This window comes from Bos mutus, chromosome 18 (assembly GCF_027580195.1).
Source record: "Bos mutus isolate GX-2022 chromosome 18, NWIPB_WYAK_1.1, whole genome shotgun sequence".
Classification (NCBI taxonomy): Eukaryota; Metazoa; Chordata; class Mammalia; order Artiodactyla; family Bovidae; genus Bos; species Bos mutus.
The window spans coordinates 9,177,918-9,193,252 of record NC_091634.1 but is presented as its reverse complement, the minus strand read 5'-3'; the positions used below and the strand labels follow the sequence as shown (position 1 = coordinate 9,193,252).

The window sequence follows — 15,335 nt, the reverse complement described above, 5'->3', positions numbered from 1 at the left end:
CAGAGCTCCCTGTGTTATGCAGTAGTGCTTATCTATTTTATTTTATTTTTGCCATGCTGCATGGCAAGTGGAATCTTAGTTCCCAGACCAGGACTTGAACCTGTGCCCCCTGCAATGGAAACTCTGGGTCTTAACCATTGGGCTGCCAGGGAAGTCCCAGTTATCCATTTTAAATATAGAGTGTCTACAGGTCAATCCCAAACTCCCTAATGTTACCCACTTTCTTAGAACTGGTGGTAAAGTGTCTTAGAGCAATACCAGTTGTATATCTTGTCTGTAATTCTACCCGCTGAGCAGGGTTGCAAGATGGTCATTCATCACATTTTACCTTTTTCCTGTTCACTCCTCCAAGAAAAGACACTGATGACAGTTTTAAAGCAAGACGACAAGTTCTTTGATCCTCATCTAGGAGTGGGGTCTGTCCACATTCCCTTTTCTTGAATCTGACCCTGGACAAGCTTGTGACCGCCTCAACAGGTATGGCAGAAGTGATGCTGTGTCTTCCAAGATCAGTTATAAGGCTTTTGCCCAGTTCTCTTGGAGTATTTGCCCTCGAGACCTCCTTCCCAAGACATTCCCGCTTGAAACATAATTGCCATGCTGTGAGGAAGCCCAGCCCACATAGAGACCAGTGTATGTGTTCAAGTCAACACCTCCAGCTAAGTGCAGTCTTCAGATCACCCAAGATGGGGCACCAAACATGACTGAAGAAGCTTCCAGCTGATTCCAGACCTTAGTCATTAGAGTCACCCCAGCTAAGGCACCAGACATTGCGAAATTGAAAAAAAATCCACCCCCACTGTGCTTTTTCATTATGCTGACCTACAGACTCCATGAACATAATTAAACATTCTGTGTTTTATGTCACTGAGTTCAGGGTGGTTTGTGTATATATGTGTGTTAATGGCTCAGTTGCATCCAACTCTTTGAAACCCCACGGACTGTAGCCTGCCAGGCTCCTCTGTCCATGGGATTCTCCAGGCAAGTGGGTTGCCATTCCCTTTTCCAGGGAATCTTCCTGACCCAGGAATCAAACCTGGTCTCCTTCATTGCAGGCAGATTCTTTACCACCTGAACCACCAGGGAAACTCTGGGGTGGTTTGTTATGCAGCAAAAAATAGCCAGCACACACCTGTCCCATCCTTAATACTTTGGGCTGGTAACTAACTTCTCCATGCCTCCGTTCATGTCCCTGAAAATGGGGATCACGTTCTTTTACCATTGTCAGGAAGATAGGAGAGGTTGTGGCATGCTGGTGCCCAGCAACAGCCCTGCAGCCCTCAGCAAGTCCTATTGAGGTTATGAATCAGCAGCTAGTGGCTTCCAGATCACCCACACCTGACCATGATCACAATGGGGGCAGCTTATGCAGAGACAACTGCAAGTCCCAATACCGAGTCCCCATCCCAGCACCTCGGGTCCTTAACATTCTGCACCAGTTCATCTTTGGCCGCTTCCCCGGCCCTCACTCCTCCACGTCCAGTGTTCCCCTCCCCTCTCCCTCCAGAGTTTGGGGAGACAGCAAGGAACGGTTCCAGCCAGAGATTCTGGAGTCACACGGACCTGACTTTAGTCAAGCCAGACCGCCTGGGTTCATATTCCAGCTCTGGGTGACTCTGAGCAAGTCATCTACCTTCTCTGAATCTGTTTTCCCATCTGTAAAATGGGTACAATAAAAGCGCCTACACTTGCATTTAAATAATCAGCGCGCATGTATTGAGATCTATAAATAAGTTACCGTTCTTACTGTTAGTGCTGAACTCCAGCCCCCTACATTGGAGCTGAGTCTGAGCAAGTTATTTCGCTCATGCTCTTGAGCTCTCGGAGAAGGCAATGGCACCCCACTCCAGTACTCCTGCCTGGAAAATCCCATGGATGGAGGAGCCTGGTGGGCTGCAGTCCATGGGGTCGCTAAGAGTCGGACACGACTGAGCGACTTCACTTTCACTTCTCACTTTCATGCATTGGAGGAGGAAATGGCAGCCTACTCCAGTATTCTTGCCTGGAGAATCCCAGGGACGGGGGAGCCTGGTGGGCTTCCGTCTATGGGGTCGCACAGAGTCGGACACGACTGAAGCGACTTAGCAGCAGCAGCAGCAGCTTGAGCTCTCGGGAGGCGCCTTCGCAGGTGCGTCAAGTAGCAACCCTGGAGCGCCACCTGGTGGTCAATGCTGGAGCCACAATCTGCAGACACTCCAACCGGCTCACGTAGCACCGTCAGACCTTCAACTACTGCTCAGAGCCTCCACTATTCCCTCCCCACGATTCTGCGACATGGAACATCCCTGAGAGGCAGGGAGAGTGTTGAGGTAGGGGGTTCCAGGCCGGACACTTGCGACTTCAGGTTCGGACATTAGATCTATCTCCCCGGCCCTCCCCTAAGACTGAAGGGGCTGGTGTTGGAGGTTTGCTGGATTCGAGGTGTGGCACCAGGCTCATGTCAGCCCGTGCCACAATCGCACGATCACACACTCACAAAACGCTTACACACTGGCTCACACGCACTCACACTTGCGTTCACACAAACTAACATTGACACACACTTGGACTGAACCTGCATACATACACACACATACGCGCGCTCACACACACACAATGTGCACACACCCCAAGACTCGCCCCACCTACACCCACGGAGAGACCCACCCAGTCCTCACAAGTGAAACACACAGATAAACTACATACGCCTCAGCCCCGAAGAGAAACACCCACATCCGCAACTACAAGCACGTGAACAAAATCAAATCCATAAGGAGACCTCCAAGCAGGGTCCCCTGACTCAGCGACCGACGCCCCTTGCGCACTTTCACACCCATCCCCCACCCCGTAGGAGTCCGGAGGGTCGCGCCTGCCCATGTTCGCACAGAGCCCTCCCCGAGGGACCCGCTAGGTTATCCTTCGGGCTCACCAGGTTCAACCCGGACCTGCCCTGGGGCGCAGGGAGCTCGGACCCCGTGGGCTGAAGGGGTGCCACAGCCAACCGGAGCTGGAGATCGGTCAGGTCCGTAGGCGTGTGTCAGGGAGCCCCACTCAGCACCCCCCGGGCCCACCCCGCGCGCCCTGAGACTCCCAGCCTGGGGACGACTCCAAGGTGAGGGAAGGACGCCTGCCTTAAACCAGGACCCCGCTGGGTCTCCAGCTAAGGTCCTGGGGGAATGTATGTGAAAGGAAGGAAAGACGACAGGGAGATCGGAAGCAGGGAGGGAGAGAGGGAAGAAAGATCTTTAAATTAGAAACCTTTGGTCCGGCTTTCTTCTGTGAGCCATGTCTCCCTGTGCCCACCAGAGGGCGCCCTGACGCAGCAAATCCCTAAAGCATCTTCTCATCTCTCCATACAAAAAGGGATTTAGGACAGTACTGAGGAGAAGGAAGAGGATTAATACCAATATCCGTAACTTAAAGCCCTACTGCACCCCAGGACGTGTGCGAAATCCTCCACGTGCCTAACTCAACACAGTAGCTCAAAGTATCCCACAAAGGAAGAAAGTGCGGCTCAGAGATGTTTAACTCTCCCAGCAACACAGAGCGCCTAAACTGCAGAGAAACTTCCAGCTCTGTTCCTGGTGACCCAACTGCCCTCTGCTCCTTGGTCACATCCCTGGCATAATCAGCTCACAATTCCCCGTGGGCCTGGCCTTGCAACTTTCCCCACTCAGTCACACCCCTCTCCCATCAGCTCTTCGGGTCTCCTGTTCTCCATCCTGCCACCGAGGTTTTTGTACACTAACCCTTTCAAAAGTTGCTGCTGCCAAGTCACTTCAGTCGTGTCCGACTCTGTGTGACCCCATAGACGGCAGCCCACCAGGCTCCCCCGTCCCTGGGATTCTCCAGGCAAGAACACTGGAGTGGGTTGCCATTTCTTCTCCAATGCATGAAAGTGAAAAGTGAAAGTGAAGTCGCTCAGTCGTGTCCAACCCTCAGCGACCCCATGGACTGCAGCCTACCAGGCTCCTCCGTCCATGGGATTTTCCAGGCAGGAGTACTGGAGTGGGGTGCCATTGCCTTCTCCGCTTTCCAAAGCACTGTCTCCCTTTCCCTACTTCACAGAGGGTCACCTTCTCCCTTCAGACTCTGGTCAATGTCACCCGTTTCGGGAAGTGGGTCCTGATCCAGAATCAGCTCCAGCAATTTCGACCCTCCTCCCCTGAGGATCCAGCCTTTTTGTTTCTAGCACTCACTTCCGTACGTGATCACGGAGGCTGTGAGCTCCAGGAGCCAGAGCCCATCTCAATCATCACTGTTCCCAGTGACGTGCACGGGTGGGTCCCAGAACAGACACCAGAGGAACACTGAATGAATGAATGAAGTCTCCAGGTGGGAATGACTTCAGTGAGCACCTAAATGGGTGAATGCTCTTCTCCCCATCAGGACTCCAGAGATTCTCCAACAAACACCCACAACCAAGGAAAAGATCCCGTACTCCCCTTCAGGCCCTCCCCAATCCAGGTACAGTGAGTCTCACTACTGCCCCTCATCCCATTGGGACAGAATCTCCTGCTTTCCAGCCCCGTGTCCACACACATTGCCCTAAAACCTCCAACCCCCATCTCCTAAGTGATTCATGTCCCCTTCTCTTTGTGGCATCTGCTCCCTCACCTGGAGTGATCCAGGTGGTTCCTGTGGGGATCACTAACCTTCACTCACTGAAGCCTGGCCAATCAAAGCTCCCAGTCCCTCTCCAGTCACTGTGATTGGTGCAGAGGCAGGCACGTGACCCAGCCGATCCAATGGGAGCTGGCCATGAGTCTTTGGCTGAATAAACGGAAGTAGAGGCCTTGGAACCATCCAGACCTGAAGCTAATTCAGCGTGGACTTTATAGTGACATGAGCCACTGAAGTCCCTTCTCAGCATAACCCAGGACACATTTGGTTTCTGTACTTGAAACCCAGTGTTTTGTCTAATCAGTTTTCCTAAAGCATTCTCCAAGTGTTCCAAGAGGAAAGGACGTAGGGGCCTCTCAGGGCCCTGCCAGACATTACCTCCGCTCCAAGGGCTGGGGCAGGACTTGAGGGGACTAGCAAAGGGTCTTCCTGATTTCTCAGGCCCGGCACTCTCACTTGCCGAGGTTCCTGAGGCTTCTTGCCCCTCATTCCTGGGGACCCAGGTCTCATGCGAACACGGCGGCAGGAAAGGCGGTCTTGCTGCCCCCGGAGCAGACCCAATGTCAGGAAAGTTCTCTGTCTGGGCTTGCAGGTCAGACCGCGCTTGTGCACACCCACAGTTCGGCCACCAGCTGGGCTGGGGAGAAAGAAATCGCTGATTTTTTTTGTTTAACTTTACAATATTGTATTGGTTTTGCCATATATCAACATGAATCCGCCACAGGTATACATGTGTTCCCCATCCTGAACCCTCCTCCCTCCCCGTACCATCCCTCTGGGTCGTCCCAGTGCACCAGCCCCAAGCATCCAGTATCGTGCATCGAACCTGGACTGGCGACTCGTTTCATATATGATATTATACATGTTTCAAGATGGTAACAATAACCCTGTATACGAATTCGCTGATTTTATCTCTAATATTCTGCCCAGATGGAAGGAGAGGATGAATGTCGTTACCTGGGGCCCATCCTGGAGCCTGGGGCCTGGGTCACCACCACAGTGTGGGGAGGGGAGGAGGGACGGCAGGCCCTAGGGTTTGAAGGGGCAGGTCGGAGGTGTCATGGGGTGCAGTCTCCTTGACCATACTGGGGAGCCTTTGGGGTGTCAATAGGGCAGGTATTGAGATACCATTCAAGCGCCCTCCTGTGGGCCACTATCTTCCAATGATCTGGGCTGGCCTGAGCCCCCTCCCATGGGTGGGACTTGACCTCCAAGCCCCGCCCACACCTGCTCCACTCTACAGAGAAGGTCCCCCCCCAAGCCCAGAGGGCTGTAAAACCCGGACAGCACATGTACCTCTGCCCCAGGCCTGGGCTGCTGCTAGACCCTGACTCAGCCTCCGTCTCATCTGGCCACCTTCAGGGCCCTTCGTCCTGCCGGGACCCAGACTTCCCACTTGCATCCCCACCCCAGCATTGGCTTCAGTCCACACCCCGCCTCCTGGCCCTCACCATTAAACTCACTCCAGACCCAGATTATCCCGAGTGAGGACTGATCACCCCCACCCCATTAAGGCCAGGTTCCCCCAGACTCGGTCCCCGAGTGAGTGGAATGGAGTTCTCTGTGTGAGGCCCGTCCAGTGAACCAACAAAATGCATCTTCCCATTTTCACTGGGTTTCTTAAAACAAATGCTCAGACACTGGCAACAGCCTAAAAGCAGTTGCCATGGAACCGGAGGTAGCCAATGGGAGAGGGAGGGGTGCCAGCGCCCCGGGAGCCAGTCTGCTGCCAGCTCTGATGCTCTCCGAAGAAACTGGGGGATTGGGAGGGGCTGCGTGGGTCACACTTGGCTGGAGCAGGAGGGAGAGTTGTGGTTGGTCATCCAGGAGGCCCCAACTAGTGCAGGGGGCTCCCCAGAGGACCCGGAGCAGGCAGCTGTCAAAGCCATCCTGCAGCCGGTCTTTCTGCCCAGAACATGAGAGCTGCGAGGGACAAGAAGGCCAAGGGCACCCTGGTAGAGTTTGTGGAGGACATTAATCATGCCACCATTCCTAAGGAGATCCCAGACAAGGACAGCGTCTGGAGGATTCTGTACAAGGATCGCACAGAGGACATGAGAGTCCTGAGGCAGATCAAACGATAGCTGCTGGTTGCAAGGCCCCACAGGCTACAGCGGCCAGGGCCCCGGGGACACCCCTCCTAATTAGAAGACCCAGGTCCCCCTTTCTGGTGCAGCCAGCAAGGCTAGCACGGGTGGTAGGGGGAGGGTCACAGAAATAGAGCCAGAGGCCAAAAGAGGGGCCGAGGAGGGCAGCCACGTACCTCTGCAAAAAGTGATTCTAAGGACCCTTCTTCCATCAGAGCCTGGGCCTCAGGATGGCAGAGGTGGAAAAGGAGGACCTGAGCAGGGACAAATGACAAGGACAGTGTGCTGCACACGATACTCCAGACAGGCTGCAAGGAAGGCCTGCAGAGACGTGAATGAGGCAGAGAGTCCCATGGAGTTCTTGGCCATGTGACTCTTTTGGACAAAACCAAGAAGGAGGTGACAGAGAAAGAGCCCTTGGATTTGATAAGCTTGACCATCAGAGGAGCCAGAAGCGGCATCCTGACCTGGTGGCTCTTGTGCTTGAGAGGGACACACCTGATGAGACCCTCAAGGGCAGTGACTCTTCCGGAGGTGAGTCCTAGAAATGAGACAGCCAGGTCACCCAGAAGGATGTGGAGGACCCCAAGCTCTAGCCATCGTGGCCCATGGGATTTCATCAGATATCAAAACTCGTGGGGAGATGTTGAAAATGGTTTCTGTGGTGGAGTCGCTGGGCTGAGGAACAAGGAAGACAAGAGGCCCTGCTCCAGGTTTTGTCCGTCATGGCGGAGGACACCTTCGAATCGCATGAAGGTGGAAGAGGCAGCCTGTCAAGTGGTCACCGTGGTCCTGAGGAAGGCCTGAAACGGCGGGGAACCTGCTGGAATGAATGCATCTCCACCAAGACTGAGCCCCAGACCCCCTCCAAGGGCAAGAAGGCTCCCCGGGGCGCGCTGCGGAGCTGGGGGGATGAGGAGGAAGATTGGGGGCGTTCCTGGAGCTCGTGGCGTTCCGGGCGACCTAAGACGTGGCTGAGGTGATGGAGGGGAAAAAAGGAAAAGGAGGTTGAAATTGTCCAAAGGCCACGTGGGGGAGGTCTTGGCGTTGCAGGAGGCCCGCGGGAACTGGTAGTCAAAGGAGGCGTCGGAAGGGTTTTAGGACACACGCTCCGAGGGGGCGTCGAAGGACACGGAGAGCGGAGTCCGAGTCCGAGGACCGGGCGTCCAGGAAACCCCTGGACCAAGCGGGCCCGCACGGCCTGCAGGGCCCTGGGTCGAGCAGGCGGCGTCAGCTCCAGCCCCGTCTGGGAACCCGCAAAACCCGAGAGGAGGGGAGCGGCGGCCGAGGCTGGAGGGGCGCCCTCCCGAGACCGAAAACCCAGGAGGAGACGGCGGGAAGCAAGAGCAGGAAGGGGCGTGCGGCAGTCGGGACGCAGGCCGGGGCCGGCCCAGGGCTCAGCTGCCCGCGGGCTCCAAGCCGGCGCGTGGGAAGACGACTGGTTGGGGCAGGAGGCTGCACCCCATGTGCCGCTAGGGCCGCCCCGAGGGGGCGAGGCTGCAGCTGCCGGTGGGGTCCCAGCTTGGCGCCCCCTCCGCCCTCCCCGCCGCGGTGGCAGCTCTGGCCGAACCATGCATTCCGGCTCAGTTGTGCGCGCCGCCCACCGCTCGCTCTCTGGTCCTTTCAGTCCCAGAAAGGTGGCGCGGGCGATCCTGATGCAAGAAGAATGTAACGTGTAATGAGCGCCCGCGGAGGCAGCAGCCCCAGGTGACGGGACGGTCTCAGGGCCCACCCAGCCGGCTTGGCTTTGGGTCTCCCAGCTTAGCACAGGGGTGAGTGTGTCCGTGGACACCGGGCACCGGGGGAGGCCAACAGGGCCAGGGCGTTCTTCCATATCTTCCTGGAGCCCTGGTTCGTTCCACACTCATGCTTCTGGCCAGCGTCCGCCACCCCAGTCTGATGGGGACTAGCCTGTGTGATGAAGGTTCCAGCCGGGCAAGGGGAGTGTCAGGGTGCAGCTGAGCCAGGAGGCTGAACCTCCTGCTGGGGGAGGAGAGGATTCCAGGCAGAGAAGCCTGAGAGGCAGGGGTTGTGCTCCTGGGGGAGGGGAGAAGAGGTGGGGGAGGGGAAGGGAGGGGTGGGGACCAGGGCACCAGGAGCAGGGGAGGAGGGGAAGGGGGAGAGGGAAAGACACTGCCCATCTGAAGTGCAGCTGGAACAAACGCACCAGCTTCTCAGCGCCAAGGCCTCCTGCTGGTGTCCACAGGCTGAATCTGTCACTCGACCTGCATAGTGTTTAACAGAAACCTTAATTATTTGCAAAGATTTTCAATTCAGAGCCGTTCACGGAAAATCCAGATTTCCAGGTTTTCTCAGTAGCAATGATGGGCATCGCCCTTCCCACAGGTCTGTGGGTCCCTGGCTGGCTGTCCACTCTGCACCCCCAGCACTGATTTGTAGCCCCTGACTTAAGGTGATAATTTAAGGGGATAGGTTTCCCCAGTTCAGCATCTGGGTGAATTAAATGCCAGAAGGGACCCTTAGCAGGGACTTGTGAGGGGCTGAGGCTGGTCTGGGCCGGTGTTGAAGCTGCCCCAAGGCCTGTCTTTAGGAGGGGAGGAAATGTTCCCAGGAGGGAGTGCAGCCTAGCCCTAGAGTCCACCCAGATAGCCCAGCCTGGCTCTGCAGAGCATCAGCACACACTGTCTCAAGTGCAGATGCTTTTGGGATGTGTTCTCATCCCTGTGGTGACGTGGGCACCAGCCCCCACTGTCCATCGCGAAGTTTTCCCTGAATCACCATCTCCATCTCTGCTCTTCCAGGTCCTCTTATCCTGGAGCCATCTGTGTATCTGTGACCAAGATCCCATCCCCAGGAGGTCAGGAGGCATCCCCTCACCCCCGCACATCTCCAGGGAGGCACAAAGGCCTGGGTGTGTCCCCACAGCCCGGCTGGACTGTCCAAGCCCCACCTTGGATGCCCAGGGACAGAAGCCAACTTGGGAGTTGCTGTCTGGGTCGTGCTGGGAGATGGGACCCCCTCTGCGCTGCAGGAACCTTCCTGGGATAGCAAGTTTGGGGATCAGGCTGTCCTCAGCTGAGCCCTTCAACTGCCACTGACTATGGGGGCGACCTTGGCCCTTACCTCCCTGAGCCTCAACATCCTCATCTGTAAAATTCAACCTCAGATGTTCTTGTGAAGTTTAGCTGTGATCGTCCAAGAAATGCATTTAATATAGCCCCAGGCGTGGAGTATTCCATGGACAGAGGAGACTGGCGGGCTACGGTCCATAGGGTTGCAAAGAGTCGGGCACGACTGAGCGACTGACACTTTGACTTTTTCACAGGCAGGAGGTGAACATAAGCCTTGGCTTTGCGGCTATTAGGAGCCAGAGAAATAGGAGGGGGACTGGGTGTGGAGCGCCCTCTGCTGGACGATGATGACACAACAGCAGGGCTGCCCAGACCAGAGACCACTCAACATCTCAGAACCTCTTCTGTAAAAATGATGGAATGGTGATGTCAACATCGTGAGGAGGTTATTTGAGAACTGATTGAGCTAATGCGTGTAAAATTACTAGATTAATGTGATGAGCTAAAGGTAAGTGCAAATTCCTTATCTAGTGGCCTCCCCATCTGGAGATGGAGTTTATTAAGAAGAAAGCGGTGGTGACATTTTAAGGCTGCCAGCTTCTGCTTACTGACTCTTGGAACACTTGCTCTTGGGAAAGTGTCTTGGAAAACCCAGCTGCTAAGTTTTGGGAAGCCTAAGCCACATGGAGAGGTCGTGGGCAGACGCTGCAGTTGACCATCCCAGCTGAAGCACTGAGAGTCTGTACACCCCTTATCTACACTATACCATTTGATGGAGGGTAAAGAACCCCACCCAGAACAGATCCCTTGTAGCAGAAGATTTAGATCTAATGGCTGAAAGAATCAAATATTGCCGCATGCTAAGTCGCTGCAGTCGTGTCCGACTCTTTGCAACCCCATGGACTGTAGCCTGCCAGGCTCCACTGTCCATGGGCTTCTCCAGGCAAGAATATTGGAGTGGGTTGCCATGCCCCCGTCCAGGGGATCTTCCTGACCCAGGGGGATTGAATCTGCGTCTCCTTCACTGGCAGGTGGGTTCTTTACTTCTAGTGCCACCTGGGAAACCCAATCAAATACTACATATTTGTGATTTGGGCTTACTATGCCCCAGGAAAGTGAAGAAATCCGAAGCCTTTGGGGAACAGTTCAGAGAAGGACTTCACAGGATAAATAGGAAGCATGTACAGACAATTCATAGAATAGTCGACAGAAAACTTGGGTGCGTATGCATGTGATAAATGACTCATCTTTTTGTGGAATTTTTTTAATCCAGGGTTGTTTTGTTTTGTTTTGTTTTTTGGACAGCACCACAGCACACAGCATGTGGGATCTTAGTTCTCCGACCAGGAATCAAACCCATGCCCCCTGCAGTGGAAGTGCAGAATCCTAACCACTGGATCGTTAGGGTATTCCTGGAAATTAAAAAAAAATAAGTCTCAAGTACTTAGATTCTGCATTGATTAGAACTAGGATTGAAACCATTGGCCCCAAGTTTCAAAGGTGCTGATGGGGGGACTTACCTGGTGGTCCAGTAGTTAAGAATCCACCTTCCAATGCAGGGGAGGTATGTTCGAGCATTGATGCAGAACCAAGATTCCACATGCCTTGAGGCGAGTAGGCCTACACCCTGTGTTAAGACCCAATGCAACTAAATAAATAAATTAAAATTAAGAAATTTTTAGAAGTGCTGTTGGATGTATTTGTTTGCTTGGGCTGCCAGAACAAAACACCACAGCCTCGGTGGCTGAAACAACAGAAATTAATTTTCTCATAGTTCTGAAGGCCGGAGTCTGAGATCAAGCTGTCAGCAGGGGTTGGTTTCTTCTGCGGCCTCTCTCCTTCCCTTGCAGGCGACTTCTCCTTGTGTCCCCTTGTGTCTGCCCTGGGTCTGTGCCCTAACTTCCTCTTCTTATACCACCAGTCCTATCGGATTAGGACCCGTTAATCCAATTTAAGCTCATTTTAACATAATCGCCTCTCTAAGCATCCTATCTCCAAATACAGTCACATTTTGAGGTGCTGGAGTTAGGATTTCAACATACGAATTTGGGGAATGACACAAGTCAGCACATAACAATCAGAAACTTTGGCCTGGAAAGACTGTTGTGGTTTTATTTTTTGGGGGGGAGGCATACCATGAGGCATAAAGGATCTTAGTTCCCCGACCAGGGATTGAACCCACACCCCCTGCATTGGAAGCACAGAGTCTTAACCACCGGACAACCAGGGAAGTCCCCTGGAGAGACTGTTGACACAAATCTTTCCCAGACAGGTGGGGAAAGGTTCTAATTAGGTTTCAAGAATGTGAGATCCAAACAAACAGGAACCAGTGCCTGATTGTTCGCTGCTGTGTCCCCATCGCCTTGAACTATGTGTGGCACCGAGAAGAAGATAAGTGTTAGCTGAATGAATGGATAAATGAATGAATGAATGAGAAGATTGCCTAGCAGGGGCCACTTTAACCCCACTGTTTTCGGTTGATCTCTTCTGGAATGTAACTCTTCACCCTGCAAAGCATGTTCTAAATGTTGGGGGTGGGAAATTTTATTTATCCATTGCATGTTTTTAAAATAGGAAGTAAAGCTCATTGCTCTGGCTGCAAATACTTAACTCCCTGATGAAAGCATCACTGATCCTGTTATGATTAACTCACTTTGTCCAGAAAGTGGGGAGTCTCCTGGCATTAAGAAATGGATGTGTGCTTTTTTTTCTTCCTTTTATAAGTTTATGCAAATAAAAGGAAAATAAGGTTATAGTAGCTTCATTTTCACATCAGCTACCTGGTCTCTGTGGATATTTGAGCTTGGGAGCCCTGCTCTAGCATAATCTGGAAAGGAACATGGCTCAGTCTGGGGTGTCTTGGCTACAAGTTACAGATAACCAAACTGACAGCACACGTAAACAATAAGGACATTTCTCAGCTTTTTAATTAAAATTTTGGAGGAAAGAGGCTTCCGGATTTAATCAAGTGTGTTACTGAGAACCAAGAATCGATTTCTCCACTTGTGGGCTTTTGCCTTCCTCCTTGTTGCCTTAAGGTTACAAAGTGGCTGCCAAGCTCCAGACATCACCTTCTCATACAACCAGAAAAAAAGCAGGGAGGTAGGGGTGATGACAGAGTCTTTTCCTCTCATGCTCTACTCTTTTATCCAGCAGCAAAAATAATTCCCCAAAGCTTCCAGCACACTCATTGCCCAGAACTAGGTTACCACATACCGGTAGCTGCATGTGGGTCTGGAAAACAGTGGCGCTGACCTTTTTAGTTATTATCAGTTCAGTTCAGTCTTGTCCAACTCTTTGTGACCCCATGGACTGCAGCATGCCAGGCCTCCCTGTCCATCACCTATTATAGTATCATAGCAATACATGGGAAGAGGTTAGAAGTGATTGTCAGATTATCCAATCAACATTATTAATGACCGAGGTGAATTCATGCACAGGGCAAAAATAATTTTTAAACATTAAAAGAAAGCGAGAGAGATAAAGATGTCCCTTCTCTCCTGTACTTTCAATGAGAGGGATTCTATTCTGCATCGTAAATCCTTCTAAAGAATCAACTTCAGGCAAGGGAACTCCCTGGCAGTCCAGCGGTTAGGGCTCTGTGCTTTCGCTATCAAGGACACTGGTTGGGGAACCAATATCCCCACAAGCCATCTGGTATAGCCAAAAGACAATAAATCAATCAGTAAATCAAATCAGCTTCGATAAATCGACAGATTGCAAATAAACCCAAAACATTCATCTTATTTTCCTTTACAACCAGAAGGCTTGAGTGAATTTTTCTGTTAACAACCTCCTCTGTTCTCTGTTCATTCAAGCCTGTCCTGGGAAAGAGATTTTGAATAGGGGTCTTGGAGATTCTCATAGAAATTGTTGCAATTTCCAAAGAAAAATAACCTCTCAAAGAAGCCTAGGTTTCTGATTGGCTGTCTTCCTTGATTATTTGTTGCCATGGTGATAGCAAGACTAAATAGCCTTTGTGTATTTTTTTTTTTTAGAGAATAAATAACTGTAGGTCTTCTCTATCAAACCAGGAAAAGATTACTTCTATCTTTCCACAAACATTACGAAATAAAGGCCCAAGTCTTTTCTAGACTTGCTTTTAGATAAAGAAATTGAAAGACTCAGACCTCCCTGGTGGTGCAGTGGTTAAGAATCAGTCTGCCAATGCAGGGAAAATGGGTTCCATCCCTGATCTGGCAGGATCCCATATACCACAACTACTGAGCTTGCGCTCTAGAGCCGACTCGCCACAATTAGAGAAAGCCCGAGCACAGCAATGAAGACCCAGTGCAGCCAAAAATAAATAAATAAATAATTTTTTTAAAGAAAGAAATCAAAAGTCTCATCTCAACTAAATTAACAAAAGCATTTAGCAGTGTCTGCTCTTCTACCTGTTGTGTTAGTCACTCAGTCCTGTCTGACTCTTTTCGACCCAGTGGACTGTAACCTGCCAGGCTCCCCTGTCCATGGAATTTTCCAGATAAGAATACTGGAGTGTGTAGCCATTCCCTTCTCCAGGGGGTCTTCCCAACCCAGGGATCTAATGAAATCTGGGTCTCCCGCATTGCGGGCAGATTCTTTACCGTCTGAGCCACTAGGGAAGCACAAAATACAAACAAAGATGGAGGTACTGGGGATTGAACCCAGGGCCTCATGCATGCTAAGCATGCGCTCTACCACTGAGCTATACCCCCAAATGTCTCTCCAGTCTCAAGTATTAATATTACATCCAGTGCGCTATCTGGTGGTCAGTGGGAGAACAGCAGGATTGTATTTACTTAAGTTGTAGACACTGTGATGGTAGCCCTAAAAAGGCGATGGCACCCCACTCCAGTACTCTTGCCTGGAAAAATCCCACGGACAGAGGAGCCTGGTGGGCTGCAGTCCATGGGGTCACGAAAAGTCGGACGCGACTGAGCGACTTCCCTTTCACTTTTCACTTTCATGCATTGGAGAAGGAAATGGCAACCCACTCCAGTGTTCTTGCCTGGAGAATCCCAGGGATGGGGGAGCCTGGTGGGCTGCCTTCTATGGGGTCGCATAGAGTCAGACACGACTGAAGTGACTTAGCAACAACAAGTAGATAGGGAAACAGTGGAAACAGTGTCATACTTTATTTTTGGGGGCTCCAAAATCCCTGCAGATGGTGATTGTAGCCATGAAATTAAAAGACGCTTACTCCTTGGAAGGAAAGTTATGACCAACCTAGACAGCATATTCAAAAGCAGAGACATTACTTGGCCAACAAAGGTCCGTCTAGTCAAGGCTATGGTTTTTCCAGTGGTCATGTATGGATGTGAAAGTTGGACTGTGAAGAAAGCTGAGCGCCGAAGAACTGATGCTTTTGAACTGTGGTGTTGGAGAAGACTCTTGAGAGTCCCTTAGACAGCAGGGAGATCCAACCAGTCCATTCTAAAGGAGATCATTCCTGGGTGTTCTTTGGAAGGACTGATGCTAAAGCTGAAACTCCAATACTTTGGCCACCTCATGCGAAGAGTTGACTCATTAGAAAAGATTCTGATGCTGGGAGGGATTGGGGGCAGGAAGAGAAGAGAACGACAGAGGATGAGATGGCTGGATGGCATCACTGACTCGATGGACGTGAGTTTGA

General features: G+C 52.0%; 1 long non-coding RNA gene and 1 other non-coding gene across 2 annotated transcripts in view; both read right to left on the bottom strand.

The window, feature by feature from the left end:
* Nucleotides 1-11,289: 11,289 nt before the first annotated feature.
* The window catches only part of LOC138991753 (uncharacterized), a 22,357-nt gene continuing 18,311 nt past the window's right edge, over nt 11,290-15,335 (bottom strand). Inside the window, exon 3 of the long non-coding RNA XR_011467616.1 lies at nt 11,290-11,348. This is a non-coding gene — a long non-coding RNA (uncharacterized lncRNA). The remainder of the gene's footprint in view (nt 11,349-15,335) is intronic.
* On the bottom strand, nt 14,347-14,418 carry TRNAA-AGC (transfer RNA alanine (anticodon AGC)). Its single transcript has one exon. It is a non-coding gene; the product is annotated as a tRNA-Ala (tRNA).